This window comes from Haliotis cracherodii, unplaced genomic scaffold, assembly GCF_022045235.1.
Source record: "Haliotis cracherodii isolate W230 unplaced genomic scaffold, xgHalCrac1.p SCAF_7, whole genome shotgun sequence".
Taxonomy (NCBI): domain Eukaryota; kingdom Metazoa; phylum Mollusca; class Gastropoda; order Lepetellida; family Haliotidae; genus Haliotis; species Haliotis cracherodii.
The window spans coordinates 7549543-7566374 of NW_027266330.1; the positions used below are offsets into that span (position 1 = coordinate 7549543).

The window sequence follows — 16832 nt, forward strand, 5'->3', positions numbered from 1 at the left end:
ATAAGAGGGCGCCTATTAGAGTGTGCCTATTAGAGGGTGTCTATTAGAGGGTGTCTATTAGAGGGTATCTATTAGAGGGTGTATATTAGAGGGTATCTATTAGAGGACGCCTATTAGAGGGTATCTATTAGAGGGTGTCTATTAGAGGGTATATATTAGAGGACGCCTATTAGAGGGTGTCTATTAGAGGGCGCTTATAAGAGTGCGCCTATTAGAGGGTGCCTATTAGAGGGTGTCTATTAGAGGGCGCCTATTACAGGGCGCCAATTAGAGGGTGTCTATTAGAGGACGCCAGCTAGAGGACGACTATTAGATGATGCCATGGTGTCGTCATGGTGTCGTTATGGTGTCGTCGACAGGCCAGACAATAACAGTAGCATAGTGTGCTGCATGTTTGGAGCAATTACAGGTTATAATTGAGACTACAAGATGGGGGAAGATGGGAAATAAGATGAGCTCTTCCATCAGGACAATGCACAAGTGGACACATCAGTCATTACCTTCACCACCCTCCTCTTCTTCTGGTCTGGCTTCATCAGACATGCATCTGTTCCCAAACACGAAGAAAGCTCTAGCCGGAATCCATGTTGACTCGAATGATGACGCCATAGCAGCTGTGAAGATCTTTGAGGACAGTCAAGAGAAGGACTTCTACGAAACTTGGATAAACTCGGTTCCAAGTCTTTCCAGGTGAGACTCAGAACTTACCAGTAACCCCTTGTATATAATAATGTTTCCTCTTCAAGTTACATCAGTGGTAATAAATAAAATATTACACTCGCTTCAATTTGATATCAAGGTAATGTTCGAATGAAAAAAATAACGTTTCGGTAAATCTTCGGCAAGCTGAACATGATGTCACTCAGGACATAAACTTGATATTAGATTGAGGCTCGTGTAACATCCCTTAAATATGAATGCTGAAGACAGATTTACATAAACAGCTTTATTTCAGTTTATCAGGGTACTGAGAACATGTAAGGGAAAAGTTGGACGCCAAAGTGACAGCCACGTGGACAAAGAAGAATCCAGGCGTCCGTCATCGCCTGCAGTATCACTTGCCCAGGCCGTTGTTGCCAAACAACCCGTGCGGGAGGCGACCTGGGCCGGCGTTGCGTCTGTCGGTGCCGGTGTGTATGGGAGGCAAGGCCACGCCGCGAAAACCCACAGATCGCTCAGGGCGCCGTCCATCGACAAGAGGGGCTGAAATATATCATGAGACATAAGCGTAAATCTTGGAACGTGTGTAAAATATGTGAAAACGTTTGCTAATCAAGCGAGGAACATCTTGGCACCGCCAGCGAGACGACGTTCTGCCAATCGATCAACTTGTCGGAACATTGCCATGCAACCATGCAAGTCTGTGCACTATAAAAAAAACGTAAATGCAGCAGAGGGGTTCGAGTGGTCCTGGCACAGTCAGACTGGCAAGGCTCATTATCACTCTCCCATCTACAAGCAGCCCAAACAGCGATTGGGAGTTCCAGGAATCGCTGCCAACCTAGTATTTTTCAGAGTTACCCAAATTGAAAGTAGAACCCGGGCAGTCTCCCGAAATGGACTAAAAATTCACGAGGTATCAGAGCGAAATCCACAAATTCTTCCTTAATCTTGAACCAATATATACTGAACAACAAAAGCTCCTGATTTAAGGCAAATTTATGTTTTTTACCAAATCTGAAACAATTTCGGTTGCAACAGATAAAAGAGTCCTGTAAGTGTTCGAATGGTTTAATTTGCCATACTGACTTCAGAAAATGCGTGATTTCATAAAAAAAACATGAACCTGACAAAATCAAAATCAATTTACAAATCAATAGCTTGTGTATCCACATCTTCGTCTCATGGAATGGACCAGGCGTCGCAAAACGTCCTGTGGGATATCTGTCCATACCCGCTGGAGCATGTTTCGAAGTTTCTGGAGTGTCTGTGGAACACGTGGTTGACGCCGAAGGCGCCGATCCATCTCATCCAACATGTGCTCGATTGGTGAGAGATAGGGGGAGCCATGACGACGCAAAAACGGTAGAACAACAGGGCCGATGATCTCGTCGCGGTAGCGCTGTCCATTGAGATTTCTCCCTACCACTATGAAACGGGTCCTCTGTCTTGCTGTTATCCCACCCCATACCATAACGCTGCCGCCACCCAACCGATCTTCTTCCATGACACAATGATTGACGTAACGTTCACTTCGACGTCGGTACACTCGAATCCGTCCATCGCTGTGGCTGAGGTGAAAACGTGACTCGTCAGTGAATAGAACTTGTCCCCGCTGCATGGCCGTCCAGCGTAGATGCTGTCTGCACCACTGTATACGTGCTTGACTGTGGTTTCTGTCAAAATAGGACGTCTCGCGGGTCTTCTGGTGACAATCCCTGCACATCTGAGGCCACGACGTACGGTTTGTGAAGATATTCGTCAAAGGCCACGGATGCTTCTTGCAGTCACTGTTGCTGGCTGGAATCGATATCAGAGGTGTGTTGTTCGAATCCAGTTGTCTTGTCGATTATTGGTTACGCGTGGCCTGCCACTCCGAGGATGGTCTCTGACTGCATTCGTCTGTTGCCAGCGTTGCCATAAACACCAAATAGTGATTTTGTGGACGTTAAATTGTCTTGCAATATCACGTAGACTCGATCCTGCTTCAAGCATACCAATGACTCGCAGATGCTCATTTTTGGACATTTCCGTAATGTTGAATGATTGCGTAATTTTGTTGTTTTTCTGAGTGGTTGTTGTCAGCACGATGCTAAACAATGCATATGAAATCCCGTAAACGCACATGTTTTATACCCATTCTTGTGTAGTGAAATGCACGGGGCTTGCATAAAAGTCAACTTTTGCATGGGATGCATGCTTTTCTGTAGCAGTTGCGAGGTTGTGACTTGATTCCATACATGTACTACAATATTGAAAACCAAACTTTACTTGTTTGAAAAATACACTAAAATATTGGTGTCACGGGAACTTTTGTTGTTGAGTATATTATAGGTTTTGCTGACTCTCTGGTCATTGTGATACTATGGATGGGCTGACACGGTTAACAGCAGGTGCATTCATTGCATAATGCGCACATTATGTTATATGTTTCTGAGGAATAACACTTTTGCTATTACAACTAGTCCTGAGCACGTATCCTGTTTGAGGCCAGTCGACTACATCCAGTCCAGGGAGCAAGTAAGATTGCTATTCTGTTCAAAGTCTCCCCGAAAAGAACCGAGAGAAGTCTTAGAAAAAAGTCTTCAACTGGTTGACACCCAACACATTACCATCCAGCAGTACAGCGCCATCAACAACATGAACGTCACCGTCTTATGATACATGGAACACCACAGCTATTTAAAACATGCCAAGGTTGCGGGATACAATGACAACAGTGACGTTGATAAAAAAGTACTCACTAAACTTCTGTCATGAACAGCTTCCACCTTAACCAAACACCTCCAGAACTGATTGGCTTATATACATATGTACATCTGTACGACCTCACCACTCAAAGATGACGACTAAGAACGAATTTGCCCCACTGCACACACGCACACATATCCCGGGCGTGTCTAGGCATGTGGTACACCGCAATGCCCTCTACCCCCACCAGCCAACCCGCCAACCACACCCCCTAGCTCCTTACAGAAAGTCATATAGTAGCCTGGGTGTGCCGAGAGACGGGACCCCGGCTTTGTCTTTTACTCAGCAATAAAATTATTTGGCGTCAAAATGCATCACTTGCTTTTACGATTGCCTTCAACCTCCCAAGAAGCCGAATGTTAATGCTGTGACGTTAGATGTAGGACAATGTTATCAGGTGTGAGATCAGACTGAGAGATTAAGTACAACTCAACATGTCAGAACAAAGATACACGACCCGCGTCAAGGTAATCCAGATCTTATCGTGCAGTTCAGCTTGTAAACCCACCCCCTAGATTGACTAGCTCGACGTCTGCGTTAGGCAGACGCCCATCTGTCGTCAGGTTGGTCTTTCCACTCCAACCAACCCTGAAGTCAAACCCCAACTTCATACATCATTTCTGAATTATCTACCATGTCATAAAACTAGCCACCACGTCATAACACTATCTATTAAGTTACAACGCTTTCTACCACGTCACAACAGTATCTACCATGTCATAACATTATCTACCACGTAATAACACTATCTACCACGTTATAACATTATCTACCACGTAATAACATTATCTACAAAGTCATAACGCCTCCTACCAAGTCATACCATTATCTACCACGTCATAACCTTATATACTACGTCATAATACTATCTACAAAGTCATAACGCTTTCTATGACACTATCTATTAAGTTATAACGCTTTCTACCACGTCATAACACTATCTACCAAGCCATACCATTATCTACCACGTCATAAGAGTATCTACCAAACCATAATAGTATTCACTATGTCACACCACTATCTACCATGTTATAACAATATCTACCGTATCATAACACTATCTAACACGCCATGACGCTATCTAACAAGTCATAACACTACCTATAATGTCATATAACTAGTCACCACGCCATACCACTATCTACCTTGTCATAACACTATCTGCCACGACTTAACACTATCTACCAAGTCATAACACCATCTGCCACGACTTAACACTATCTACCAAGTCATAAGACTATCTGCCACGACTTAACACTGTCTACCAAGTCATAACACTATCTGCGACGACTTAACACTATCTACCAAGTCATAACACTATCTGCCACGACTTAATACTATGTACCAAGTCTTAACACTATCTATCATAACACCATCTACCCTGTCCAAGTCTCTAAGCCTCTTAATAACACCTTCTTCCCGGTCCAAGCCTCTAAGCCTCGTTGTAACACCATCTACCCTGACCAAGCCTCTAAGCCTCTTTTTAACACCATCTACCCTGTCCAAGCCTCTAAGCCGCTTAATAACACCTTCCCTGTCCAAGCCTCTAAGCTTTGCTATAACACCATCTACCCTGTCCAAGCATGAAAGCCTCAATTATAGATATTACCACTATCCTGCCCGTTAGCACAATTACCAACCTGTCACACACTTCACTCACTCACTCACCCGATGTCGCGGTGTGGGACACAATGAGAGCTAGCACCAGGGGCACCAGTAGGCCAAGCTTCATGCTGGGTCCTGCAATAGTCAGACTGTGTACCTCAGCAGTGAATAGTCATGATTTATGTCATCGATGTGTCAGTGTGTGTGTATCTGTGTGTCAATATGTGTGTGTCAGTGTGCATCTGTGTGTCAGTGTTTGTGTGTTTATGTGCCAATGTGTGTGTATCTGTGTGTCAGTGTGTGTGTGTATGTGTGCCAATATGTGTGTGTCATTGTGTATCTGTGTGTCAGTGTGCGTGTGTATCTGTGTGTCAGTGTGTATCTGTGTGTCAGTGTGTGTGTATCTGTGTGTCAGTGCGTGTGTATATGTGTGTCATTGTGTATCTGTGTGTCTGTGTTTGTGTGTTAATGTGTCAGCGTGTGTGTATCTGTGTCAATATGTGTGTGTCATTGTGTATCTGTGTGTCAGTGTTTGTGTGTTTATGTGTCAGTATGTGTGTATCTGTGTGTCAGTGTGTGTGTATCTCTGTGTCAATATGTGTATGTCAGTGTGTATCTCTGTGTCAATGTGTATCTATGTGTCAGTGTATGTGTGTCAGTGTGTGTATTATTGAGTATTTATGTGTCAGTATGTGTGTGTATGTGTGTCAGTATGTGTGTGTCATTGCGTATCTATGTGTCAGTGTATGTGTGTCAGTGTGTATATTATTTAGTAGTTATATGTCAGTATGTGTGTGCTTGTGTGTCAGTGTGTGTCTCATTTAGTATCTATATGTCAGTGTATGTGTATCTGTGTCACCGTTTGTGTCATTGTGTGTCAGTATGTGAGTGTCACTATGTATCTATGTGTCAGTGTTTGTGTATCTATGTGTCAGTGTTTGTGCCACTGTGTATATATGTGTCAGTGTGTGTGTGCGTGAGTGTTTGTGGATATATGAACCAGTGTGTGTGTGCGTGCGTGCGTGCGTGCGTGCGTGCGTGCGTGCGTGCGTGCGTGCGTGCGTGTGTGTGTGTGTGTGTGTGTGTGTGTGTGTGTGTGCGTGCGCGTGTGTGTTTGTCTATGTTTCAATGTGTGTGTCGTGTATCGTGTTTCTCCTGTATCGATACAAGACGATACACTTGCTGGAATATGTGTCAGTGTATGTGTGTCAGTGTGTATATTATTTTGTACTTATATGTCAGTATGTGTGTGCCTATGTGTCACTGTTTGTGTATCTATGTGTCAGTGTGTGTGTCACTGTGTATTTATGTGTCAGTGCATGTGTGTCGCTGTGTATCTTTGTGACGGTGTGTATGTCAGTCTGTATCTTTGTGACAGTGTGTTTGTGTCACTGTGTATTTATGAGTTAGTGTGTGTGTCGCTGTTCATCTGTGTTACAGTGTGTGTGTCGCTGTGTATCTTTGTGAAACTACTTATCTTTGTGACAGTGTGTGTGTGTCACTGTGTAGTTATGTGTCAGTGTGTGTGTGTCACTGTGTATCTTTGTTACAGTGTGTGTGTATCACTGTGTATCTTTGTGACAGTGTGTGTGTGTCGCTGTGTATCTTTGTGACAGTGTGTGAGTGTGTGACTGTGTATGTCAGTGTATGTGTCACTGTGTATCTATGTGACAGTGTTTGTGTCAGTGTATATCTATATGTCAGTGTATGTGTCAGTGAGTATCTATGTGTCAGGGTGTGTGTCAGTGTATATCTATATGTCACTGCATGTGTCAGTGTGTATCTATGTGTCAGCGTGTGTGTCAGTGTGTATTTATATGTCAGCGTGTGTGTCAGTGTGTATCTATATGGCAGCGTGTGTGTCACTGTGTATCTATGTGTCAGTGTGTGTGTCACTGTGCATCTATATGTCAGTGCAAGTGTCAGTGTTTATCTATATGTCAGTGCATGTGTCAGTGTGTGTCACTGTGTATCTATATGTCAGTGTGTGTCACTGTGCATCTATATGTCAGTGTGTGTGTCAGTGTGTATCTATGTGTCAGTGTATGTGTCACTGTGTATCTAAATGTCAGTGTGTGTCTATGTGTCAGTGTGTATCTATGTGTCAGTGTATGTGTCACTGTGTATCTATGTGTCAGTGTGTGTGTCAGTGTGTATCTATATGTCAGTGTATGTGTCACTGTGTATCTAAATGTCAGTGTGTGTGTCACTGTGCATCGATATTTCAGTGCAAGTGTCAGAGTTTATTTATGTGTCAGTGCATGTGTCAGTGTGTATCGATATGTCACTGCATGTGTCACTGTGTATCTATGTGTCAGCGTGTGTGTCAGTGTGTATTTATATGTCAGCGTGTGTGTCAGTGTGTATCTATATGGCAGCGTGTGTGTCACTGTGTATCTATGTGTCAGTGTGTGTGTCACTGTGCATCTATATGTCAGTGCAAGTGTCAGTGTTTATCTATATGTCAGTGCATGTGTCAGTGTGTGTCACTGTGTATCTATATGTCAGTGTGTGTCACTGTGCATCTATATGTCAGTGTGTGTGTCAGTGTGTATCTATGTGTCAGTGTATGTGTCACTGTGTATCTAAATGTCAGTGTGTGTCTATGTGTCAGTGTGTATCTATGTGTCAGTGTATGTGTCACTGTGTATCTATGTGTCAGTGTGTGTGTCAGTGTGTATCTATATGTCAGTGTATGTGTCACTGTGTATCTAAATGTCAGTGTGTGTGTCACTGTGCATCGATATTTCAGTACAAGTGTCAGAGTTTATTTATGTGTCAGTGCATGTGTCAGTGTGTATCGATATGTCAGTGTATGTGTCACTGTGTATCTATGTGTCAGTGTCACTGTGTCATTGTATGTGTCACTGAGTATCTATATATCAGTGCATGTGTCAGTGTGTATCTATGTGTCAGTGTGTATCTATATGTCAGTGTGTGTGTCGCTGTGTATCAATGTGTCAGTGTGTATCTATGTGTCACTGTGTATCTATATGCCAGTGTATATGTCAGTGTATGTGTCACTGTATATCTGTGTGTCAGCGTGTGTATCACTGTGTATCTATATGTCAGTGTATGTGTCACTGTGTATCTATATGTCAGTGTGTGTGTCACTGTATATCTATATGTCAGTGCCTGTGTCAGTGTGTGTCTATGTGGCAGTGCATATGTCACTGTATATCTATATGTCAGTGTATGTGTCAGTGTGTAGCTATATGTCAGTGCGTGTGTCACTGTGTATCTATGGGTCAATGTGTGTGTGTCACTGTGTATCCATATGTCAGTGTATGTGTCAGTGTGTATCTATATGTCAGTGCATGTGTCAGTGTGTATCTATGTGGCAGTGTGTGTGTCACTGTATATCTATATGTCAGTGTATGTGTCATTGTATGTGTCACTGAGTATCTATATGTCAGTGCATGTGTCAGTGTGTATCTATGTGTCAGTGTGTATCTATATGTCACTGTATGTGTCGCTGTGTAGCTATGTGTCAGTGTGTATCTATGTGTCACTGTGTATATATGTGTCATTGTATGTGTCACTGAGTATCTATATGTCAGTGCATGTGTCAGTGTGTATCTATGTGTCAGTGTGTATCTATATGTCAGTGTATGTGTCGCTGTGTATCTATGTGTCAGTGTGTATCTATGTGTCACTGTGTATCTATATGTCAGTGCGTGTCAGTGTGTATCTATGTGGCAGTGCATATGTCACTGTGTATCTATATGTCAGTGTATGTGTCAGTGTGTAGCTATATGTCAGTGTATGTGTCAATGTGTATCTATGTGTCAGAGTGTGTGTGTCACTGTGTATCTATATGTCAGCGCGTGTGTCAGTGTGTATCTATATGTCAGTGTGTGTGTCACTGTGTATCTATATGTCAGCGCGTGTGTCACTGTGTATCTATATGTCAGCGCGTGTGTCAGTGTGTATCTATATGTCAGTGTATGTGTCACTGTGTATCTATGTGTCAGAGTGTGTGTCACTGTGCATCTATATGTCAGAGTGTGTGTCACTGTGTATCTAAATGTCAGTGTGTGTCACTGTGCATCTATATGTCAGAGTGTGTGTCACTGTGTATCTATATGTCAGTGTGTGTGTCACTGTGTATCTATATGTCAGCGTGTGTGTCACTGTGCATCTATATGTCAGAGTGTGTGTCACTGTGTATCTATATGTCAGCGTGTGTGTCACTGTGCATCTATATGTCAGAGTGTGTGTCACTGTGTATCTATGTGGCAGTGTATGTGGCAGTATGTGTGTCTCTGTGTGTCTGTGTGGCAGTGTGTTTGTCGCTGTGTATCTTTGTGACACTGTGTATCTATATGTCAGTGTGTATGTGTCAGTGTGTATCTATGTGGCAGTGTATGTGTCGCTGTGTGTCTTGGTGGCAGTGTGTGTGTCGCTGTGTGTCTTGGTGGCAGTGTGTGTGTGGCTGTGTGTCTTTGTGGCATCTGTGTCGCTGGCACACGACATGGCTTGTCACCAACATTTTGAAAAAAGGTGAAAAGTTAGTGACCAGAGGCTAAGGTAATCCCTTCCTGTTCCGTAGACGCCTTGTATATCAGTACGTAAAGATCATATGTACAGATTCTGTGTTAGTTATCAGGCAATCTTTTGCCTCAAGCCATACACACATTAAAGTTGTTCATATCTCATCACAACATTTGCTTGCTTCAAGTTGTCACATACCCCACCATTGAGTCAGCATGTGAATCAGCGTCATCAGCTCAGGTAACGAGTACAGGTAATAGGGTACAGGTGATGTGTATATGTAATAGCACAGGTAATGGGTACCGGGGAAAGGGTACATGTGATGGTACAGGTGATTTGGGTACAGGTGATGAGTACAGGTGATGGTAGAGATAATGGGTATAGGTGATGGGGGTACAGGTGATATAGTACAAGTGATCGGGTACAGGTGATGGGTAGAGGTGATGGTAGGGGTAATGGATACAGGTGATGAGTACAGGTGATGGGGGTACAGGTGATGAGTACTGGGGATGGTAGAGATAATGGGTATAGGTGATGGGTTCAGGTGATATAGTACAAGTGATCGGGTACAGGTGATGGGTACAGCTGATTCGGGTACAGGCGGTTGGTACAGGTGATGAGTGTACAGGCGGTTGGTACAGGTGAAGGGGGTACAGGTGATGGGACTACAGATGATGGGGTACAGGTGATGATACAGGTGATGGGGTACAGGTGATGGGGGTACAGGTGATGGGGTACAGGTGATGATACAGGTGATGATACAGGTGATGGGTAGACGTGATATGGGTACATGTGGTGGGTACAGCTAATGGGTACAGGTGATAAAGGTACAGATGATGGAACAGCTAATGGGTACAAGTGATAGAGGTACAGATGATGGTACAGGTAATGGGTACAGGTGATAAAGGTACAGATGATGGTACAGCTAATGGGTACAGGTGATGAGGGTACAGGTAGTGGGTACAGGCGATGAGGGTACAGGTGATGGTACAGCTAATGGATACAGGTGATGGGTACAGGTGATAGGGGTACAGATGATGGTACAGCTAATAGGTACAGTTGATGAGGGAACAGGTAGTGGGTACAGGCGATGAGGGCACAGGTGATGGTACTGGTAATGGGTGCAGGTTATAGAGGTACAGATGATGGTACAGCTAATGGGTACAGGTTATGAGGGTACAGGTAGTGGGTACAGGCGATGGGTACAGGTAGTGGGTCCAGGCAATGGGTACAGGTGATAAAGGTACAGATGATGGTACAGGTAATGGGTACACGTGATGAGGGTACAGGTGATGGTACAGGTGATGGGTACAGGTGATAGAGGTACAGATGATGGTACAGCTAATGGATACAGGTGATGGGTACAGGTGATAGGGGTACAGATGATGGTACAGCTAATAGGTACAGTTGATGAGGGAACAGGTAGTGGGTACAGGCGATGAGGGTACAGGTGATGGTACTGGTAATGGGTGCAGGTGATGGTACTGGTAATGGGTGCAGGTGATGAGGGTAAGGGTAGTGGGTACAGGCGATGGGTACAGGTAGTGGGTACAGGCGATGGGTACAGGTGATAGAGGTATAAATGATGGTACAGCTAATGGGTACAGGTGATGAGGGTAAGGGTAGTGGGTACAGGCGATGGGTACAGGTAGTGGGTACAGGCGATGGGTACAGGTAATGGGTACAGGTGATGAGGGTACAGGTGATGGTACAGGTGATGAGGGTACAGATGATGGTACAGGTGATGGTACAGGTGATGAGGGTACAGATGATGGTACAGGTAATGGGTATAGGTGATAGGGGTACAGCTAATGGGTACAGTTGATGAGGGAACAGGTAGTGGGTACAGGCGATGAGGGTACAGATGATGGTACAGCTAATGGGTACAGGTGATGAGGGTAAGGGTAGTGGGTACAGGCGATGGGTACAGGTAGTGGGTACAGGCGATGGGTACAGGTGATAGAGGTACAAATGATGGTACAGGTAATGGGTTACAGGTGATAGGGGTACAGGTAGTGGGTACAGGCGATGGGTACAGGCGATGAGGGTACAGGCGATGAGGGTACAGGCGATGGGTACAAGTGATAGAGGTACAGATGATGGTACAGGTAATGGGTACTGGTGATAAAGGTACAGATGATGGTACAGCTAATGGGCACAGGTGATAGGGGTACAGCTCATGGGTACAGGCGATGGGTACAGGTGATAGAGGTACAGATGATGGTACAGCTAATGGGTACAGGTGATGGGGGTACAGGTAGTGGGTACAGGCGATGAGGGTACAGGTGATGGTACAGGTAAAAGGTACAGGTGATAGAGGTACAGATGATTGTACAGGTAATGGGTACAGGTGATAGGGGTACAGGTGATGGTACAGGCGATGGGTGCAGGTGATAGAGGTACAGATGATGGTACAGGTAATGAGTCCAGGTGATAGGTTTACAGGTGATTGGTACAAGTGATGAGTACAGGCGATAGGGGCAGAGGTGATGGGTACAGGTGATAGGACTAGAAGTGTTCAGTACAGGTACAGGTAAATATAATCAGTAGTATAAGTTGTGGTCCCCGTAAGGAACAACACGTGCCTCCAATACAGGTAAATATAATCAGTAGTATATTATGTGTGTGTATATAACTGTAGATGGTGTTTGTAGCATCTAAATATTACTCAACTATGAAACATGTCACTGTACTTGTCAGAATGTATATAGTGGTTGCTGGTGTATAACATCTGCATATTTCTGTAGTATGAAACATGTCAGTATATATATTGTGATTGATGGTGTCTATCATCTAGATATTCCTGTAGTATTCGGTGTATTTGTTTGTTTATATATAGATTGATGGTGAATAACATCTAAATATTCCTGTAGTATGCAATATGTCAGTGAATATATATAGTGTTTGATGGTGTATAACATCTAGACATATTACTGTAGTATGACGACATTTCAGTATATATGCTCAACAACAAAAGTTCTTGTGACACCAATATTTCAGTGTATTTTTCAAACAAGTAAAGTTTGGTTTTCTATATTGTAGTACATGTATGGAATCAAGTCACAACCTCGCAACTGCTACAGAAAAGCATGCAGTCCATGCAAAAGTTGACTTTTATGCAAGCCCCGTGCATTTCACTACCCAAGAATGGGTATATAAACATGTGCGTTAACGAAATTCCATATGCATCGTGCTGACAACAACCACTCAGAAAAACAACAAAATTACGCAATTATTCAACATTACGAAATGCCATGCATGTCCGAAAATAATAATTGGTATGCTTGAAGCAGGATCGAGTCAACGTGATGTTGCAAGACAATTCAACGTCCACAGAAACACCATTTGGTGTTTATGGCAACGCTGGCAACAGACGAATGCAGTCAGAGACCATCCTCGGAGGTGCAGGCCACGCGTAACCAATAATCGACAAGACAACTGGATTCGAACAAGACACCTACGAAATCGATTCCAGCCAGCAACAGTGACTGCAAGAAGCATCCCTGGCCTTCGACGAATATCTTCACAAACCGTACGTCATCGCCTCAGATGTGCAGGGATTGTCACCAGAAGACCCGCGAGACGTCCCATTTTGACAGGAAACTACAGTCAAGCACGTCTACAGTGGTGCAGACAGCGTCTACGCTGGACGGCCATGCAATGGGGACAAGTTCTATTCACTAACGAGTCTCGTTTTCACCTCAGCCACAGCGATGGACGGATTCGAGTGTACCGACGTCGAGGTGAACGTTACGTCAATCATTGTGTCATGGAAGAAGATCGGTTGGGTGGCGGCAGCGTTATGGTATGGGGTGGGATTTCAGCAAGACAGAGGACCCGTTTGATGGTGGTAAAGGGAAATCTCAATGGACAGCGCTACCACGCCGAGATCATCTACCGTTTTTGCGTCGTCATGGCCCAGGCATTACCGTTCAACGCCTGACAACGCCCGGCCTCATATTGCTCGACTTGTTCAGGATTCTTGTCAACATAACAACGTAAATGTCATCCCCTAGCCGGCTCCCTCCAATCGAGCACTAATCTCACCAATAGAGCACATGTGAGATGAGATGGATCGGCGCCTTCGACGTCAACCACGTGTTCCACAGACTCTCCAGGAACTTCGAAACATGCTCCAGCAGATCTGGACAGACATCCCACAGGACTTTGTGCGACGCCTGGTCCATTCCATGAGACAAAGATGTGTTGCTTGCATCGCAACCACACGCTATTGATTTGTAAATTGACATTTGGGCATGTTCATGATTTTTATGAAATCACGCATTTTATTAATCAGTATGGCAAATTAAACCATTTGAATACTTACATGAGTCTTTAATCTGTTGCAAACCGAAATTGTTTCAGATTTGGTAAAAAACATAACTTTGCATTAAATCTACTTCAATGTCTCAGGAACTTTTGTTGTTCAGTACATATAGTCGTTGATGGTGTATGGCATCTACATATTCCTGTAGTATGTCACTGTGCCTGTCAGTATGTACAAAGTGACTGATGATGTATATCATCTATATATCCCTGTCTGTCACTGTACTTGTCAGTATGTATATAGTGACTGATGATGTATATCATCTAGATATCCCTGTCTGTCACTGTACTTGTCAGTATGTACAGAGTGACTGATGATGTATAGCATCTATATATCCCTGTCTGTCACTGTACTTGTCAGTATGTACAGAGTGACTGATGATGTATATCATCTATATATCCCTGTCTGTCACTGTACTTGTCAGTATGTACAGAGTGACTGATGGTGTATATCATCTAGATATCCCTGTCTGTCACTGTACTTGTCAGTATGTACAGAGTGACTGATGATGTATATCATCTAGATATCCCTGTATGTCACTGTACTTGTCAGTATGTACAGAGTGACTGATGGTGTATATCATCTAGATATCCCTGTCTGTCACTGTACTTGTCAGTATGTACAGAGTGACTGATGGTGTATATCATCTAGATATCCCTGTATGTCACTGTGCTTGTCAGTATGTACAGAGTGACTGATGATGTATATCATCTATATATCCCTGTCTGTCACTGTACTTGTCAGTATGTACGGAGTGACTGATGATGTATATCATCTAGATATCCCTGTCTGTCACTGTGCTTGTCAGTATATATATTGTGGTTGATGGTGTATAACATCGAGATATTTCTGTAATATGAAACATGCCAGTATATATACAGTCGTTGATGGTGTATGACTTCTACATATTCCTGTAGTATGTGCTTGTCAGTATGTACAGAGTGACTGATCTTGTATACCATCTAGATATCCCTGTCTGTCACTGTACTTGTCAGTATGTATATAGTGACTGATGGTGTATAACATCGAGATATTTCTGTTGATCAAACATGCCAGTATATATATTGTGGTTGATGGTGTATGACATCGAGATATTCCTGTAATATGAAACATGTCACTGTACTTGTCAGTGTGTATATAGTGGTTGATGGTGTATAACATCTAGATATTTCTGTAGTATGAAACATGTCACTGTACTTGACAGTATGTATATAGCGGTTGATGGTGTATAACATCGACATATGCCTGTGGTATGTCGCTGTACTCGCCAATATATATATGATGGGTGATGGTGTTTAACATCTTGATGTTCCTGTAGTATAAAACATGTCACTGTACTTGTCAGTATGTATATAGTGGTTGATGGTGATTAACATCTAGATAATCCTGTAGTATGAAACATGTCACTGTACTTGTCAGTATGTATATAGTGGTTGATGGTGATTAACATCTAGATATTCCTGTAGTATGAAACACGTCACTGTACTTGTCAGTATGTATATAGTGGTTGATGGTGATTAACATCTAGATATTCCTGTAGTATGAAACATGTCACTGTACTTGTTAGTATGTATATAGTGGTTGATGGTGATTAACATCTAGATATTCCTGTAGTATGAAACATGTCACTGTACTTGTCAGTATGTATATAGTGGTTGATGGTGTATAACATCTAGATATTCCTGTAGTATGAAACATGTCACAGTCCCTGTCAGTATATATGTAATGATTGATGGTATATAACATCTAGATATTCCTGTAATATGAAACATGTCACTGTACTTGTCAGTATGTATATAGTGGTTGATGGTGTATAATATCTAGATATTCCTGTAGTATGAAACATGTCACTGTACTTGTCAGTATATATATAGCGGTTGATGGTGTATAACATCTAGATATTCCTGTAGTATGAAACATGTCACAGTACCTGTCAGTATATATGTAATGATTGATGGTATATAACGTCTAGGTATTCCTGTAGTATGAAACATGTCACTGTACTTTTCAGCATATATGCAGTGATTGATGGTGTATAACACCTAGATATTTCTGCAGTATGAAACATGTCACTGTACTTGTCAGCATATATGCAGTGATTGATGGCGTACAATATCTGGATATTCCTGTAGTATGAAACATGTCACTGTACTTGAGATGAGATTGATATTACGTAACATGAAATAGAAAAATTAAAGTCTGCTAAATCTTGATGTGATTGATCGTAAGTAACACATAAGTAGGTTGAAAGTAGAACACATCTAAGCGTTGTTGATCGTATATAAAATATAAACGGATATTAAATCTGAATGAAGCTTATAAGTATTCAATTAGGTGTATTAATCACTGGTGTTGTATACCATGAAACAAATATGTTTTTTTATATATCCAAGGCTGTATATACTATTGGAAATATAGTGCTATTCTTTTGTTTTATTAAAATGTGAAATCCTTCAGTTAATATTAAATCATATTGACATACCTGTATTCGGAATCAAAATATATGAGAAATGAAGGTTGTTTATTCCCTTCGTCAAGATGTCTGGAGGGTTGTGACTTCCACCGCCGCAGTATATAATCTGATAAAGTCCAATGCCGTTTACTAATAAAGCACGTCACGTGACGTCGATGTGACTAATGAGAGGCAGCTAGCTACCCTGTCTGAGTGAGTGACAGACTGGCGGGGCTCGGGAACAACACTCTCACAGCCATCACACACTGCTGCACTCACTTATCCCGGAGAAGTGTTGTGATCGTAATCTGTGGCCAGTCAAGAGTGAGATATGATTAGAACTAAAAGCTGTTTTGTCTCGATCTGAGACTACGTGATATCCCACATATGACACGTGACACAGAGATGGGGAGTTCAACATAATCATAGCCTATCGTCTTTCTACACATTATAACCTGTAGCCTGTATAGGCGGTAAACTATTTCAACAAGCGTTACATTCATCTACTGAAGTTACATTCACCCCCAGGCGATACATTCACCA

General features: G+C 42.8%; 1 long non-coding RNA gene across 1 annotated transcript; it reads right to left on the bottom strand.

Annotated features, from left to right (window-relative positions):
* Window positions 1–1115: 1115 nt before the first annotated feature.
* LOC139447550 (uncharacterized) lies at window positions 1116–16394 on the bottom strand. Its single transcript, XR_011652032.1, has 3 exons — window positions 16320–16394; window positions 5080–5151; window positions 1116–1203 (listed from the first exon to the last, which is right to left on the bottom strand). It is a non-coding gene; the product is annotated as an uncharacterized lncRNA (long non-coding RNA).
* Window positions 16395–16832: the final 438 nt, after the last annotated feature.